General features: G+C 44.8%; 1 pseudogene; it reads right to left on the minus strand.

Annotated features, from left to right (window-relative positions):
* Positions 1–929: 929 nt before the first annotated feature.
* On the minus strand, positions 930–15,651 carry LOC137324296 (uncharacterized; annotated as a pseudogene).
* Positions 15,652–17,402: the final 1,751 nt, after the last annotated feature.

The following is a 17,402-nucleotide window of genomic DNA, read 5'->3' on the forward strand; positions in this document are numbered from 1 at the left end:
CAATCCGTTACTGCCATAGACTCCTGGACTAGCCCGTTACTGCCATAGACTCCTGGACTAGCCCGTTACTGCCATAGACTCCTGGTCTAGCCCGTTACTGCCATAGACTCCTGGACTAGCCCGTTACTGCCATAGACTCCTGGACTAGCCCGTTACTGCCATAGACTCCTGGACTAGCCCGTTACTGCCATAGACTCCTGGACTAGCCCGTTACTGCCATAGACTCCTGGACTAGCCCGTTACTGCCATGAACTCCTGGACTAGCCCGTTACTGCCTCAAACTCCTGGACTAGCCCGTTACTGCCATAGACTCCTGGACAATCCGTTACTGCCATAGACTCCTGGACTAGCCCGTTACTGCCATGGACTCCTGGACTAGCCCGTTACTGCCATAGACTCCTGGACTAGCCCGTTACTGCCATGGACTCCTGGACTAGCCCGTTACTGCCATGGACTCCTGGACTAGCCCGTTACTGCCATGGACTCCTGGACTAGCCCGTTACTGCCTCAAACTCCTGGACTACTCCAAGCAAGTTTACCTTTTATTAGATTCTGCCTACCCCTGTCGGTCTTGTTGAGGCACTTTACTCATCACTCCCACTCCGGCGTCACTCCCAATCGCCCGGTAATCTGCCCCGGTTTAAAGTTTTAACCGTTTAGCCTTGAGGGAAGTTCATATTAAGTTTAAGGTCGGGGATAGGGTTGCGCCAATGGTTGGCTGTGGGTTAGGTTTACGGTTGTGTTTGCTTTAACGTTACCGGTATTTCGTAGCACTTACGCTAATCTTAGAGGTGACTGTATTTTACTGCAGGGAAGTGTTTATTTCAAAGGCGAAGGATTTCAGCTCCCATTGGAGCCATTCTGCCGGGAAATCGATCCCAGAGACAGCAACAAAAAGACATTAAAGGTTTCACAATAATACAATTAAAATTATTCACCAACATTACTTTATTCAAAAAATAACACAATCGATACCATCACAAATTTGAGTATTTATCAACACCATGTATTCTGTTTCTCAGGGGTTTCCGCAGTTCTTCCGCCGGATCACATTGGGCGAGTGAATTGATCGCTTCGCCGGTCATGCAGACAATACAGTAGTAAAATTCATGGTACATACAAAATAATGCTAACCAGGTTGATTATATTCAAAGACCAGGTAATATCCATGCAAATCTATAACTAGAAATTATATGTAAATTGAATAATTAAAACATATCTGACAAGAGTAAAACACTAGCATAAAAATATAAGGTACACAAAAGGCGAAGTAATAACATCCACCTAAATAACTAGGAGTTACATACAAACTGATTGATCGAATCACATCAGATCTGCAATCAGAGTAAAAATCATAAGGCTTAGGAAAGTAAATCCATTGCCTCATATACCTGGATCGATGTACATCATCTTTAATTCATTAATAATATCGCTTAAAATCACAAAGAAAAATGAAAGTAAACTCAAAGGAATATAAATCATTTCCCGGTTGGAGGCTGTCTTTTTGATTAATTCCAAAATTGGTCACGTCCTGTATTGTCCCTTGTGACTTCCTACAGAAAACACTCCTTCCTCATTCAAAAATATATGGTTATTGTATCGAGGCTGCATTAATGTTTTACACTTATGGATGGAGAGAGATTGGGAACTTAGCACAATATTCTACCTCACCAGAGTTGAAATCAGTAACCTCTGGATTGTGATGGTCATCCCCACTCTGTCCAGTTCTTTTAATGGTGAAGATCATCATTTGGGAGAACTCTGTGATCTTTCGGACCATCCACTATTTCCACTACCACTGAAGGAGTACAAGACTACAAGTATTCAGTGGCATCGGGGGGGGGGAGGCACTGTAGTGAAAGAGACAGTAGGCAGGGCCAGCATCTGTACCTTCATAAACCCCACCACTACTGTTGACTTTGTCTTTGGAAAGGTTGGGTCTTCGACTGTCGTTAAGGTTCGTGTTCTCGTTTGAAGTTCCATCAGTAGGAAATATCCCAGCGGAAAGCAGCCCAACTGTTGAATTGACAGGAGTGAGTCCTCTTCAAAGGGGAGTGAATCTTCCATAGCGGAAGGACAATTGACCATGAAACATAAAGGTTCCACCACCAGGAACACGTCGTAACAAGACCACATTTGTTGGCTCTGTCACAGTCCGATGCTCTGACACAGATAGAGAGGCGGGTCTTCAGCAATTTAGGTGAATTGGAAATGGGATTCTCTCAGATTGTGGAATTGGAATTCTTTAGGACCATAGATTGGATTAGGATTAGAATTTGAATTCCACTGGGACCTGCCTCTTTTGAGATATTGGGAACGAGATTATCTGAGGATTGGTGGAAAACAGAATCCACTGGTGAGGGGAAGAGAGAGATCAAATTGGTTGGGAGACGAATCCTCAGAGAGATTAAACTACTTGGGAACAGTGTTCATTTGGGTTTTTGAATTGGTTAATAAGTTTTCTGAAATGACTTCTTGTCTTTGGTTTAATTACAATGTGGCACAATAAATACTGTTGAGAGATTTAGCATTCAATGCCAGGTGGCAAAAAACAGTAGGACATTATTCAGGGTCTTGGAAAAGAACGGCAGAAAACTGGTGAGGGTCCTGACAGTGAACAGTTGCAAAGGGACATTGATAGATTAAGTGAGTGGGCAAAATTGTGGCAGATGGAGTTCAAGGTGGGGAAGTGTGAGGTCGTCCACTTTGGACTAAAGAATGATAGATTAGAGTATTGTATTTTCTAAATGGTGAAAAATTAGGAACTGTGGAAGGGCAGAGAGATTTAGGGGTCCAAGCACAGAAATCACTGAAAGGTCGTGGACAGGTACAAAAAATAAATTTAAAGGCTAATGGAATGTTGAACTTTATCTCAAGGGGGCTGGAACACATAGGGGAGGAAGTTCTATTACAGCTGTGCAGAACTCTGGTTGGACCCATTTATAGTAATGCATTCAGTTCTGTGTACTGCACCTCAGGAAGGATATGTTGGCCTTGGAGGGGGTGCAGTGTATATTCACCAGAATGATACCGGGGCTAAAAGGGTTAAATTATGAAGATCGGTTGCATAGACTGGGCTTGTATTCCCTTGAGTATAAAAGATTAAGGGGTGGTTTAATTGAGGCATTTCTGATGATTAAAGGAGTTGATAGTTTCTCTCCATCTATCCTATTTCCTCTAGTGGCAGAGTCCAGAACAAGGGGGCATAACCTTAAAATTAGCGCTAAGCTGTTCAGGAGTGATGTCAGGAAGCATTTCTTCACAAAGGATAGTGGGAATCTGGAATTCTTCCCCAAAAGCTGTTGAGGCTGGGGGTCAATTGAAAATTTAAAAAATGAGGTGGATAAGATTTTTGTTGTGCAAGGGTCTTAAGAGATATGGAAACAAGGCAGGTAAATGGAGTTGAGATTCAGATCAGCCATGATCTAATTGAATGGTGGAACAGGCTCGAGGGGCTGAATGGTCTACTCCTGTTCCTATGAACTGCTGACTTTGACAGATTATGAGATTACACCAACAGTGCCTGTTCCAATTCTGAGGGAACACTCAATAGATTGCTAGAACCTGAATAACTTGTTTAACAATGTGACCAAATTCATGCGTAACTGATGGTAAGCCTAAGGCACTAAAATATCATTACTCTGAGAACTGACGGCAAGTTTGGCCATCTTAAGCCACTAAACCCACTTTGACCATATCTCTAACAGAAGACAAGACATTACTGTAAATACCCACGCCAATCCCCTGACCGAATTGCCACAGTTTTTTGAAGAAATATCCTTAATCAACCTTTTCACCTCTTCGAAGGTTTCTTCCTCATCGTCTGCACTTGTTCCTCTGCAGATGTTAAAGATCTTGCCCGCTCCCATTTCATTCTGCAGTGCTCTCACAGTCAGTTGCTCTGCGATTTGTTCTGGTTTCATCTTTTTCATGAATGCGAAAGAAAAGTCTTTATTGTATGACGGTACATCCTCCTCCTCTGGCCCCATTTCGTTACTTAGACAGGGATCGTTATTCTGGTCCTGTGGGAAGGTGGTGCAGCAAAGAGCCGTCCAGGCTAGTCCAGGCACCGAGACCTTGTTGTTCAGTTTGATATCTGTGGGACGGTCAGCTCCCGTCACGAGGTACATCGACCTGCCGGACTTGTAGCATATCTGTGCCAACTTCTGGGCAATGGATTCTACCTCTTTATACCATCTCACGTTGGCTCCATGCTCCTGAGGGACCGCATTAGTGAGGGTGCAGGTGGCTGTAGCACTCTCCATCTGATTAAGGATAAATGGGTAAAGATGGCCTTTATCAAAGTTTGAGTGCAGGTAATCTGCATCCACCGCCTGATTGTCACTAAAAACATTTTTGCTGCTCATCATTTCTTCCAAGGCATTTTTATTATCAATCTAAAACCAACATGGATCAAAGCATTAGGAAATATTCACAATTTAAGAAATTAGCAACTGGAAAACCCCATTAATCCCAACAAACATGACCCTTTTTCATAGATCAATCAGATATTCTCAGTATAATGGTGAAGTTACTCTTGACCACAAAAGAAATTTTGGTTAATGGGAGTTCATTTTTAATCTTTTTTTAATACAGTCTTAAGAACAGGAACCTTTACTTCTGTCACAACTGAGTAACCAATTGTAACTCACCTGCAACGAGAGGCTAGCAACGTTCCGTATGTCATTCAGTACATGTGGAGCGAACAGATAACAACAACAACTTGCATTTATATAGCGCCTTTAATGCAGTAAAATGTCCCAAGGCGCTTCACAGGAGCGTAATCAGACAAAATTTGACACCGAGCCACTTAGGGAGATATTAGGACAGGTGAGGATAGGTTTTAAGGAGCATCCTAAAGGAGAAGAGAGAGCTGGAGAGGTTTATGAAGGGAATTACAAGTCCTTCTGAATCTTGGATATTGCCCCTCATTATGTGGCCTTACTCCTATTTTGATGTCATTTGCAAATATGGTGATTTTCCTTACCCTCCTAAGTTGCTAATATCTATTATACAAAACAACAAGTACTGTATCTAATGCTTATTTCCTGTCAGTCACAAGTGTCATGCCATTTGTGGGACCTTGCTGTGCACTAACTAGAGAAGTTAAGGAGGGTATTAGATTAAATGAAGAGGCTTACAATGTTGCCAAAAAGAGTACTAAGCCTGAAGATTGGGAGGGTTTTGAAATCAGCAAAGGATGACCAAGAAATTGATAAAGAGGGAGAAAATAGGATATGAGAGTAAACTAGCAAGAAATATAAAAACAGATTGTAAGAGCTTCTTCAAGTATGTAAAAAGGAAGAGATTAGCGAAAGTAAACGTGGGTCCCTTACAGCCAGAGACAGGAGAAATTACAATGGGGAATAAGGAAATAGCAGAGATGTTGAACAAATATTTTTTATCTGTCTTCACAGAAGAAGACACAATAAACATACTGGAAATAGTGGGGAACCAAGGGTCTAATGAGAGTGAGGAACTTAAAGTAATTAAGATTAATAAAGAAAACGTACTGGAGAAATTGATGGGACTATAAGGTGACAAATCCCCAGGAACTGATGGCCTATATCCTAGAGTTTTAAGGGAGGTGGCTGCAGAGATAGTGGATGCATTGGTTTTGATCTTCTATAATTCACTAGATTCTAGAACGGTCCCCGTGGATTGGACAGTAGCAAATGTAACTCCACTATTCAAGAGAGGAGGGAGAGAGAAAACAAGGAACTTTAGGCCAGTTAGCCTGACATAAGTAGTAGGGAAGATGCTAGAATCTATTATTAGGACATGGTAACAGGGCACTTAGAAAATCATAATATGATTAGGCAGAGTCAACACGCTTTTATGAAAGGGAAATTGTGTTTGACAAATCTATTAGAGTTTTGTGAGAGTGTAGCTAGTAGGGTAGACAAGAGGGAACCAGTGGATGTAGTATATTTGGATTTTCAAAAGGCATTCGATAAGATGCCACACAAAAGATTGTTACACAAGATTAGGGCTCATGGGATTGGGGGTAATATATTAACATGGATTGAAGATTGGTTAACAGACAGAAAACAGAGAGTAGGAATAAATGGGTCATTTTCGAGTTGGCAGGTTGTAACTAGTGGGTTGCCTCTAGGATCAGTGCTTGGGCCTCGGCTATTTACAATATATATCAATGACCTAGATGAGGGGACCGAGTGTAATGTATCCAAGTTTGCTGACAATACAAAGCTAGGTGGGAAAGTAAGCTGTGAGGAGGACACAAAGAGTCTGCAAAGGGATATAGACAGGTTAGTGATTGGGCAAGAAGGTGGCAGTTGGAATATAATGTGGAGAAATGTGAAATTATCCACTTTGGTAGGAAGAATAGAAAAGCAGAATATGTTTTAAAAGGTGAGAGACTTGAAAATGTTGTATTCAGAGGGATTTGGGTGTCCTTGTACACGAATCACAGAAAGTTAACATGCAGGTACAGCAAGCAATTAGGAAGGCAAATGGTATGTTATGCTTTATTGCAAGGGAGTTGGAGTATAAGATTAAGGAAATCTTGCTGCAATAAACAGGGCTTTGGTGAGACCGCACCTGGAGTATTGTGTACAGTTTTGGTCTACTTACCTAAGGAAGAATATACTTGCCTTAGAGGGGGTGCAATGAAGGTTCACTGGATTGATTCCTGGGATGAGAGGGTTGTCCTATGAGGAGAGATTGAGAAGAATGGGCTGGTATTCTCTGGTGTTTAGAAGAATGAGAGGTGATCCCATTGAAACATATAAAATTCTTAGAGGGCTTGACAGGGTGGATGCTGAGAGGCTGTTTCACCAGGCTGGAGAGTCTAGAACCAGGGATCATAGTCTCAGGATAAGCGGTCGGCCATTCAGGACTAAGACGGTTGTGAATCTTTGGAATTTTCTACCCCACAGGGCTGCTGATGCTCAATCGTTGAGTATATTCAAGACTGAGATTCATAGATTTTTGGAGACCAAGGGAATCAAGGGATATGGGGATAGGGCAGGAAAGTGGAGTTAAGGTAAAAGATCAGCCATGATCTTATTGAATCGTGGAGCAGGCTCGAGGGGCTGTATGGCCTACTCCTGCTCTTATTTCTTATGTTCTTATGCCCTGAGATGGTGAAAGGCGCTATATAAATGCAGATTCTTTCATTCTTTTACTCTCTCCATCCTTTCGCAATCATGACTACTTTTGCCATAAATCGCCAACACGGAAGCTGGTGAAAAATCACTTGGTCATTCCAATCTGACCTCTCAGTGACCAGCATAGAGAAATCTCACTTTGTTCAGAAACCTCATGACGCTCATTGCTACTGCCTTGTGTAGGCTATAGGTTGTGTCTGATACAATATACATTTAACACTTTTAAACTGAATGGTATACTCATGACCATAGTGCAATAATCCAGACAAGCTGGTACCTCTTACCTGCGGTTCATAAAACCATGAAGCGGGTCTCCGACCCTTATCGACACCGATGGAGCAGGGATACCTGTAAACGGAATAGACCGGGATCCGCAGGTCTGTCCGGTACAGGGTTGCATAGTGATAGTGGTTCTTGTACTGCTGGCAGATTTTGACCCGGTTTTGAGTGGCGATTCCCTGCGGTGGGATCTTGTCCTGAAAGAACCAACTGCATTAATTGAAATCCAGGATCACTTTCCCGTGCACTGCCCCAGGATCAGGGGCTGCCAAGAGCAGGAATAAGAGCAGACTCCCTGCCCCCATGTTCAGACACCGCAGAATGATATTCCTCTCCCGGTTGAAGAGCCAGCGAGCGATCAGTTTCACTCTTCCTGCTGTTCTGGTTTCGCTGGGTTAAGTTCCCCAAGCAGGGGGTTGGATTCTATTCTGCCTTAAACCCCACCGATTGACCGGATGACTCTACAACTCTCTGAATCTGCCCTTGAGGAGGAAGTTCTAAGTGAGGACGTTCTGCCTCTCAGCCAATTCAACTCGACTCCACTTTTATCTGGAGAGGTGCCAGTTATTGTGAATTTAGCTTCCTTCAAGATTGAAATCATAGATTTTTGGGCACTAAGGGAATCAAGGGATATGGGGATAGGGCGGGAAAGTGGAGTTGAGGTAGAAGATCAGCCATGATCTTACTGAATGGCGGTGCAGGCTCGAGGGGCCGTATGGCCTACTCCTGCTCCTATTTCTTATTTTCCAGGAATGCCTCTAAAGTTCCTCTATAGTCATCTTTAAACTGTGATAGGAATTACTGGTCAGCAGTTAGCCCCGTGACTGAGTATCTATTCTCTGTTCCTCTGTAAATGTCACACAGGGGGCATACTGACTTTATCAGTACTGAGGGAACTATAGTTTATTTTAAACAATTTCATCAGTGCTGCATTAAAAGCTATTAAAAGGTAGATTCATTTATTTAAAGTGTCAGCATTGTTTCAGTGGGTAGCACTCTCATCTCCGAGTCAGAAGGTTGTGGGTTCAAGCCCCACTCCAGAGGTTTGAGCACATAGTCCAGGCTGACGCTGAGGGAGAGCTGCACTGTGGGAGGTGCCGTCTTTCAGATGAGACATTAAACCGAGGCCCCATCTGCCCTCTCAGGTGGACATAAAAAATCCCAAGGCACTCTTCAAAGAAGAGCAGGGGAGTTCTCCCTGGTGTCCCAGCCGATAATTATCCCTCAACCGACACTAAAAATAGATGATCTGGTCATTATCACATTGCTGTTTGTGGGACCTTGCTGTGCGCAAGTTGGCTGCCGCATTTCTTTCTTTTCAACTCTGACTACACTTCAAAAGTAATTAATTGGCTGCAAAGCATTTGGGATGCCCTGAAGACGTGAAAGGCGCTATATAAATGCAAGTTCTTTCTATTTACATTTTCTCTGATATCTTCGAATGGTACTGCTGCCTTTCTGGGGCTGCTTTCCTCAGCTTCGCAGCATCAGGGCACCATCAGGCCAGTTCTTTGGAGCACAGAGCTGCAGAGAGGGGCACAGTTCAATTCAGCACAATGCAAGTGGCCACTAGATTTACAGAGCAAGTTCCAAGCAAGTAACCGCTGCACCCAACTCTCTGCTGCCCTCATCACCACACACACACACACACAGGTGAGTCACTCTCAGATCCTCTAATGTATGTAGGATTGCTGACAAATTTTCCCTACATTGTAATAACAGCTGAACTAAATACAGAACTAACAGAAGTGCAGTGTTGCAATAGTGTTTGCCATGTGATACATCAATGGTTACAGTATAACATAAATTAAACAACAACAACTTGCATTTATATAGCATCTTAAATGTTGTAAAACATCCCAAGGCGCTTCACAAGAGCGTCATCAGACACAATTTGACACCGAGCCACATAAGGAGATATTAGGACAAATGACCAAAAGCTTGGTCAAAATGGGAGGTTTTAAGGAGTGTTTTAAAGAAGGAGAGAGAGGCAGAGAGGCGGAGAGGCTTAGGGAGCGAATTCCAGAATTTAGAGATATGAAACATTAAAGATATGAACCAATTGAAAGCTGGTCACCTGTGCCCTGAATTTGCAATCATTGACATCAAAATCAACATTGATAAGAGGTTAAGGTATGAATAGCAAATTGATAAAGCCACTCCCTGTGCTTGCATTGAACAAGCCGGGAGTCAGGCAGCTAACCTGCAGGTGCAATGACTCATATCCAAAAGAGGAAGAGAGATTGAAAATTTAGCCACTGTATAACTGGCAAAATTGAGGAACCATTCAGAGACCAAATGAATTAAGAACTGAAGCAATTTGCAACTGAATTCACTCACAGTAGTGTCTGTTTTGGTGAAGCATGATTCTAATAGTTGCACTCAGTGGGTGTCTTTCCAGTAATTGAACTTTAGAAAAAAGGAAGTTTCTGCATTAAGTTGAAACCATTCCAAGAAAATGGATATGGTGACTAACAAGGAAAGTGGGGAAAATAGCAAGGGTGTTGGACTTCAAAACTTTCAAAACACAAACGGGCCCACTAATCAGTGCAAAAACTAACAGAAAATAAGGATAATGCTATCTGTACATAATCAGTCAAGACAAGGAGCAGTGAAACATGCAAACGAATGAGAAAAAAAAAAGGGCCTTCTGTAAAGTCTGAGAGAAAATCACTGACAGAACAACCAAACAGGAGAGTGCCTTGCCCACTGTAGACCAGGCAGATCTAAATAATGGGCTGTGAGGTTCCCTGGAGAAGTGCAGCCTCCTTATGCGCTGCTCCTCTGAGAACTGCGTTCTGGGTTTATATGCCCCATTGGGAGGGTAAGGCTATCTGTAAGCTCTCCCCCTTCTCTGTGGTCTCCCGGTAGCTGAAGCTCCATGTGGTCTTTCCACCTTTTGCTGCTGCTGCTCCTCTTCCTCTAGCTAGAATGGAATGGATTCCCATTTTCAGAGAAAGCGCGTTGCCGATAATCCCTTCAGCTGGCTGAAGGTTGTCCAGTCACTACAGACAAAAAAAGAACGATTCTGCACCCAAATATCACAAGCAAGATGTCTACCACGGTAAGTTGTATGGATGGAAGCAGGAAGTTACAAATGGATGTAAATCTGGATAGATCTGGAATGCACTGCCTGAAAGGGTGGTGGAAGCAGATTCAATAGTAACTTTCAAAAGGCAATTCGATAAATACTTGAAGGGGAAAAATTTGCAGAGCTATGGGGAAAGCGCAGGGAGTGGGACTAATTGGATAGCTCTTTCAAAGAGCTAGGACAGGCACGATGGGCCGAATGGCCTTCTTCTATGCTGTATCATTCTATGATTCTAATCAAGGGGGAGCTGTGGTGTAAGAAGTGATATTTTCCATATCTACAAGACATGTTCCAAATACCGGCAAAATCTCTTAGAGATCAAAAACGTTACCCATATGATTTTGGAAAGAGATCTTGATTTGGTCTGCTAGATTTGTCCCTACATGTCAGTGAATGTCCTGTGGAACAGGCAGCTCAGGCTCCTGTTTGAAGTCTGTAGATATTCGCACCTGCTGTTAGTCCCCAAAATGTTACTCCAGCACATGGTATATTCAACGCCTCCAGTCGTTGGCATAAGCGGAAGAAAGCAATCAAGCAAATAAACCACTAGAGAGCAATTAGTACAAGGGAGAGGAAAAGAACAGTAATCAGTATCAGTAATAAAGAGTGGATTAAGTACAGTTATCAGTTATAGACAGGGGAGTGAGAACAGTTATCAGTAATAAGAGAGTGAGAACAGTATTTAGTAATAAGAGAGTGAGAACAGTATTTAGTAATAAGAGAGTGAGAACAGTATTTAGTAATAAGAGAGTGAGAACAGTAATCAGTAATAAGAGAGTGAGAACAGTAATCAATAAGAGAGTGAGAACAGTAATCAATAAGAGAGTGAGAACAGTAATCAATAAGAGAGTGAGAACAGTAATCAGTAATAAGAGAGTGAGAACAGTAATCAGTAATAAGAGAGTGAGAACAGTACTCAGTAATAAGAGTGAGAATAGTAATCAATAAGAGAGTGAGAACAGTACTCAGTAATAAGAGTGAGAATAGTAATCAATAAGAGAGTGAGAACAGTAATCAGTAATAAGAGAGTGAGAACAGTATTCAGTAATAAGAGTGAGAATAGTAATCAATAAGAGAGTGAGAACAGTAATCAGTAATAAGAGTGAGAATAGTAATCAATAAGAGAGTGAGAACAGTAATCAGTAATAAGAGAGTGAGAACAGTAATCAGTAATAAGAGTGAGAATAGTAATCAATAAGAGAGTGAGAACAGTAATCAGTAATAAGAGAGTGAGAACAGTAATCAGTAATAAGAGTGAAAACAGTAATCAGTAATGAGAGTGAGAACAGTAATCAGTAATAAAGAGAGGAGGAAGAACAGTTATCAGTAACAGAGAAAGGGATGATTATGTTTAGCGGTATTAGAGATTTAACTTACCTTTTGCAGCCTACTTCATTCTTTGGTCAAAGTCATCTCTCTCTCTCTCTCCACCCCCCTCTCTCCCTCTGTCTGTCGATATATCTATATAAAGCACCACGATAAGCTAGGAAGCCAACAAACAAAATCAAGTTAAGCAATTCCTTTAACACTCTTGCACAACTCCAATGAATTTCAGTCCAAATTTCAAGGCCTTATCTCCCTCCTAGGTGCTTTCCAGCCTCCTGATCTGACCATTGACCTTAATTGAGGTTGGCTGTCGTTCCTGTTTCTAGCTGGATTCTGCCAGTCGATACCATTCAAATTCTGCTGTTTTCTCTTTAGAGCAGAACTGGACTAACTGGGGTAATTTTAACTTTCATCACCAGGCAATAGCAAATCGGCAGCCAGAATCAATTAAAAAAAACTTGCATTTATATCGCGCCTTTCACGACCTCAGGGCGTCCCAAAGCACTTTACAGCCAATGAAGTATTTTTGAAGTGCAGTCACTGTTGTAATGTAGGAAACGCAGCAGCCAATTTGCACACAGCAAGGTCCCACAAACAGCAATGTGATAATGACCAGATCATCTGTTTCAACGGTGTTGGTTGAGGGATAAATATTGGCCTGGACACCGGGGAGAACTCCCCTGCTCTTCTTCAAAACAGTGCCGTGGGATCTTTTACGTCCACCTGAGAGGGCAGATAGGACCTCGGTTTAAAGTCTCATCCAAAAGACAGCACATCAGACAGTGCAGCGCTCCCTCGGTATTGCACTGGGAATATCAGCTTAGATTATGGGCTCAAGTCTCTGGAGTGGGTCTGTGAACCCACAATCTTCTAACTCATATGCGAGAATACTACCAACTGCGCCACAGCTGACATCTGCAATGGTAGAGAAAATCGGGCGAGGTATGAAACGTGCAGCTGATTCACTAGCCTCCATTTTTCGCCCGCAATAAAAGTAAAAATGACCCCCAGGGCTTTGTCTCTACTGCCTTTACTTTTTAAATCTCTACAGGAGTAATCTTAGGAATTCACATTCCCAACGTGGAGTTTTGCCTGCTGGGAGCATATATCAGCAACTCAAGTGTTCATTCCCCACTATTCCAAATGGGTTATGTTACAGTTATATTAGGCTCTGGTTAGACTCCATTTAGAGTAATGTGTTCAGATCTGGGCACCGCACCTCAGCAAAGATATAATGGCCTTAGAGGGGGTGCAGCGCAGATTCACCAGAATGGTACCGGGACTAAAAGAGTTAAATTATGAGGACATGTTGCATAGACTAGGTTTGCATTCCCTTGAGTATAGATGGATGAGGGGTGATCTAATTGAGGTGTTTAAGATTATTAAAGGATTTAATAGGGTAAATAGAGATACTATTTCCTCTGGTGGGGGGAGTCCAGAACAAGGGGGCGTAACCTTATAATGAGAGCTAGGCCGTTCAGAGGTGATGTCAGAAAGCACTTCTTCACACAAAGGGTAGTGGAAATCTGGAACTCTCTCCCCGAGAAAGCTGTTGAGACTGGGGGTCAAATGAAAATTTCAAAATTGAGATAAGGGAAAAATTCGATAAGGGCCATTTTCGGGCGCGGGTAGCATGATGTGCTATTACTCCATGCCCGACAGCCCCTACGCAGGCAGCACATGAATTTCAAGCTGCCTGCTACTTACCATGATATCTCTTTGCAGCCAGCGCTATCCATGCTGCTGAGAGGCTGCACAGAGAATGAGGAAGTCTGAAATGGGGCGTGCTCAGCGCACGTCATCAGCAGCCTGCACCTCTTCAAGGTGCAGGTGCACATTTTAAATGGAACACGCACAGTTCACTAGGAGGAGGGAAAGATGGCCACAAGAATGGCAGGACCGGCAGGAGAGAGGGCCCCACGCTTCCCTAATGATGCACTGGAGGCCCTGATGGAAGGGGTGGACGAAAGGAGGGCCAATATATACCCGCAGGGTGGCAGGAGATCCTCCAGACTGCAGCTCCCCAGGCATTGGCAGGCTATGGAGCATGTGAAGTGAACGCCAGGATCACTGCACCACGCACGTGGGTGCAGTGCCGAAAGAAGTTCAATGATTTGACACGAGTGGTCAAGGTGAGTGAATGCAAGTGTCAAGTGGCACATCCTACCAACTGCACCCCTGCTCCACGCATCAGACTCACCATCACCCACCCACCAACAAACACTGCCCATCCATACGCAATGCTGCACTTGGCATGCTGCATCTCACCCGCACATAGTACCACACTTGCAGGCCACACAACCACAACCACCACTCACAGGTCACACACACTGGCAGCTATTCGACCACATCACCCATACACCTTGCAGGATACTCACTGACACACTGTCCTCTGTCTTGCAGGAGAAGGTGGCGCATAACAGCCGGCAGCAGGACAGACCTGAGGGTGGACGGGGACGCTTACACATCCTCACCCCCCCCTAGAGGAGACAGTGCTTTGGATTACTGGGCGGGCCGTCGCTGCAGTCATGACAACATGCCACCCTGGAGGTCCCGATGAAGAGGGTCTCTGCATATCTAATGCTCCTTCTCCTTTCCCACATCTCCCTCCTCCCATAATCTTTTCTGACTCACGTGCTGCAGATGCTGTCGGCACACACCTCTTACTTGTTCCTCTCCCCGCTCCACAACTCAACCTGTTTCCCTTTGTCATTGCAGATACCCAAGAACATGTGGCGGCACCGTCCGAGGAGGAGGAGGAGGAGGAGGAGGAGGATGAGGGGGATACTGAAGCCACACCATCACTCAATCAGACACTTGCTTCCATCAGCTCAGAGACTGACACTGTGCGTCCTTTAGAGGTTAGGTTAGAGGAGGGATCTGCACATGGTGAGACACCAGGCACAAGTGCGCAAGAGCCGAGGCAGGGGGAACAGATACCACAGGTGCCAGCTCGCTGGAGAGCGAGGTCGCTCACTAGTTCTGCTGCAGAGAAATCAGATGAGGACTTCGATGGGCCAAACTACAGAAGACGGCTGATGGGCATACACCACCAATGCTTGGCGCACTGGAAAGCCTGCACACAATGAGAAGGGGCATGGAGGAGTCCAGCTACAACTTGGCGCAGGGCTTTGCGCAGAGCTTAGAGCTCATCCTTTCCAAAATGGAATAGGTAGTCACCTGCATCAGCGCACCTGTAGAACCCACCATGATGCAGCGTCTGATGGCCAATGTCATGGCTTCCATTGCAGCACAAACCAATGCCATCAAAGGTCTGCGAGCTACGGTTGCTACTCAGACTGCTGCAATGCAAACTCAGTTACTAATTTGCATTCCTGCGGTGGAATCAAACCATGCATACTAGGTCCCAGGTCCAATCCCTGGTCTGGCCTGTGCAGTGCTGTGTTTGCTGATGGCTATTTGATCATGGGGGAAATGCAAATGAAATTCAGAAATAACCTTATCTGAATGCACATATACTTTCCAGGAGGGATTGCTGGATTTAAGTCTGGAGCAAATACGGGACCTTTCTCTCCTCCCTAGTCCAGTAACACGGAAGGTAAATGCAGTGTGCCCACCATTGGCTAACTCAGCCAAAGAGAGGATTGAATCTGAAAGGATCTTGATCTACGGGACCTAGTTGTTTACATACCCGACACCTGGGACACCCACCCCCGACCCCCAAACACCCACCTCGACCTGATTCTCCACGGTCACGGGTGCGCGCAGACCCAGATCCAAGCACGGGCAGCAGGTCTGGGAGCAGCTGCAGACACAAAGCATGAGGACGACCAGGGCCTGCGCCAATTCCAAACTCCAGCGCATCCGCTCCGGGAATATGAAGATCCACCAGAAACAACAAGATCGTTTATTTATAGTCAGCCGGGTGTGACTGATGATGACACCTCATGGCCCAGGTTTGGTGCGCGGATGGAATGAATAAGTGCGCGGCAAACAACAGACTGCTGTGCGACTGCGCATGCGCGCAGCTTAGAGGGAACAGTGGTGATGAACCCGTTCCTCATCTGGTACAGTGCGCCTGTGACCTCCCTTACGCAGCAGTGCACTGCATACTGCGAGATGCTGCACATGTCGCCAGCAGAGGCCTGAAATGATCTTGAGCCATAGAAATTCAGCGCCACGGTGACCTCCACAGCCAGAGGCAATGCTGACCTCGCCCTGCTCTGAGGCTGCAGTTGTGGCCGCACCAGTTGACAGATCTCGGTCATGGCTTCCTTGGTCAACCTCAGGCGTCGGATGCAATCCTCCTCGGTCATGTTGAGAAAAGAGAATTGGTTCCGGAAGGCCCTCATTTGATACGGCCTCCTGCTCAGTGCCCTGCACCTCCTCCTCCTCCCTCTCCTCGCAGCTTGACGTGCTGTATGTGGCCTCTCTGCATGCTCCCAGTTGTGCTCAATGCCCAGAGGGAGCCGTAGCAGACCACCCATGGTTGCCAGGAATGTTGTTCAACCACGGTTGTAACTTTCCGAACCGTAAGGCAGTACCTGCCAAACCACTCTCAAATGTAGTCTAGGAACTCTCAGTAAGTATAGGGAGCTTCGGAAAACACTTCCTATTCCACCAGCAGCCAGAAGCATGGTCCCTTTAAATAGTGCTGGTGGGGGGTTCTCCATGCACTGTAAGAAACGTTCAGGTGGTCGTAGTTAAGACTGTGCATTGAGTTGAGCGTCTATCACTTTAAGTCAGCGTTGCACACTGATTGCACGCATCTTCTCCCCATTTTACATACTTCCTGCGTTCAGTACTTGCGCATGCCCTAACTCCTATACCAAGATGGCATCCGGCGCACATCATGCTGGAATCGTGCGTGTGCAGCCAAAGACGCCATCTTGGACGTTGGAGAGGCTGCGTAGTGCCGAAACAACGGGCTCTACACGGCCCATTTTAGCGCCCATAGACTTTTGTTAGGCAAGGGTATTAAGGGTTACGGAACCAAGGCGGGTAGATGGAATTAAGATACAGAACAGCCGTGATCTAATTAAATGGCGGAACAGGCTCGAGGGCCTGGAAGGCCAACTCCTGTTCCTATGTCCTATGTTCCTATGGTTGAAAAGTGCCACCAGGATTCCACCAGATCTGAAAACTATTTTGATTAGGCAAATCCGCGACCTCTACCACCTAGAAGGAAAAGGGCAGCAGGCGCATGGGAACACCACCACTGCTACATTCCCTTCCAAGTCACACACCATCCCGACTTGGAAATATATCGCCGTTCCTTCATTGTTGCTGGGTCAAAATCCTGGAACTCCCTTCCTAACAGCACTGTGGGAGAACCTTCACCACATGGACTGCAGCGGTTCAAGAAGGTGGCTCACCACCACCTTCTCAAGGGCAATTAGGGATGGGCGATAAATGCCGGCCTCGCCAGTGACGCCCACATCCCATGAATGAAAAAAAAATGGCAAGCTTGGAATTTAAATGTATCTGGAATGTGAAAGGAAGGGAAGGGTTTCCACAATTTTGAGATCTTGGGAAAAAATGGGTAGAATAGGAGATGGTGCAATGACCCTTGTCTTTATCACAGTGAGAATTCAAGAAGCAGGAAGAGAACGTTG

Source organism: Heptranchias perlo, chromosome 8, assembly GCF_035084215.1.
Source record: "Heptranchias perlo isolate sHepPer1 chromosome 8, sHepPer1.hap1, whole genome shotgun sequence".
NCBI classification, from domain to species: Eukaryota; Metazoa; Chordata; class Chondrichthyes; order Hexanchiformes; family Hexanchidae; genus Heptranchias; species Heptranchias perlo.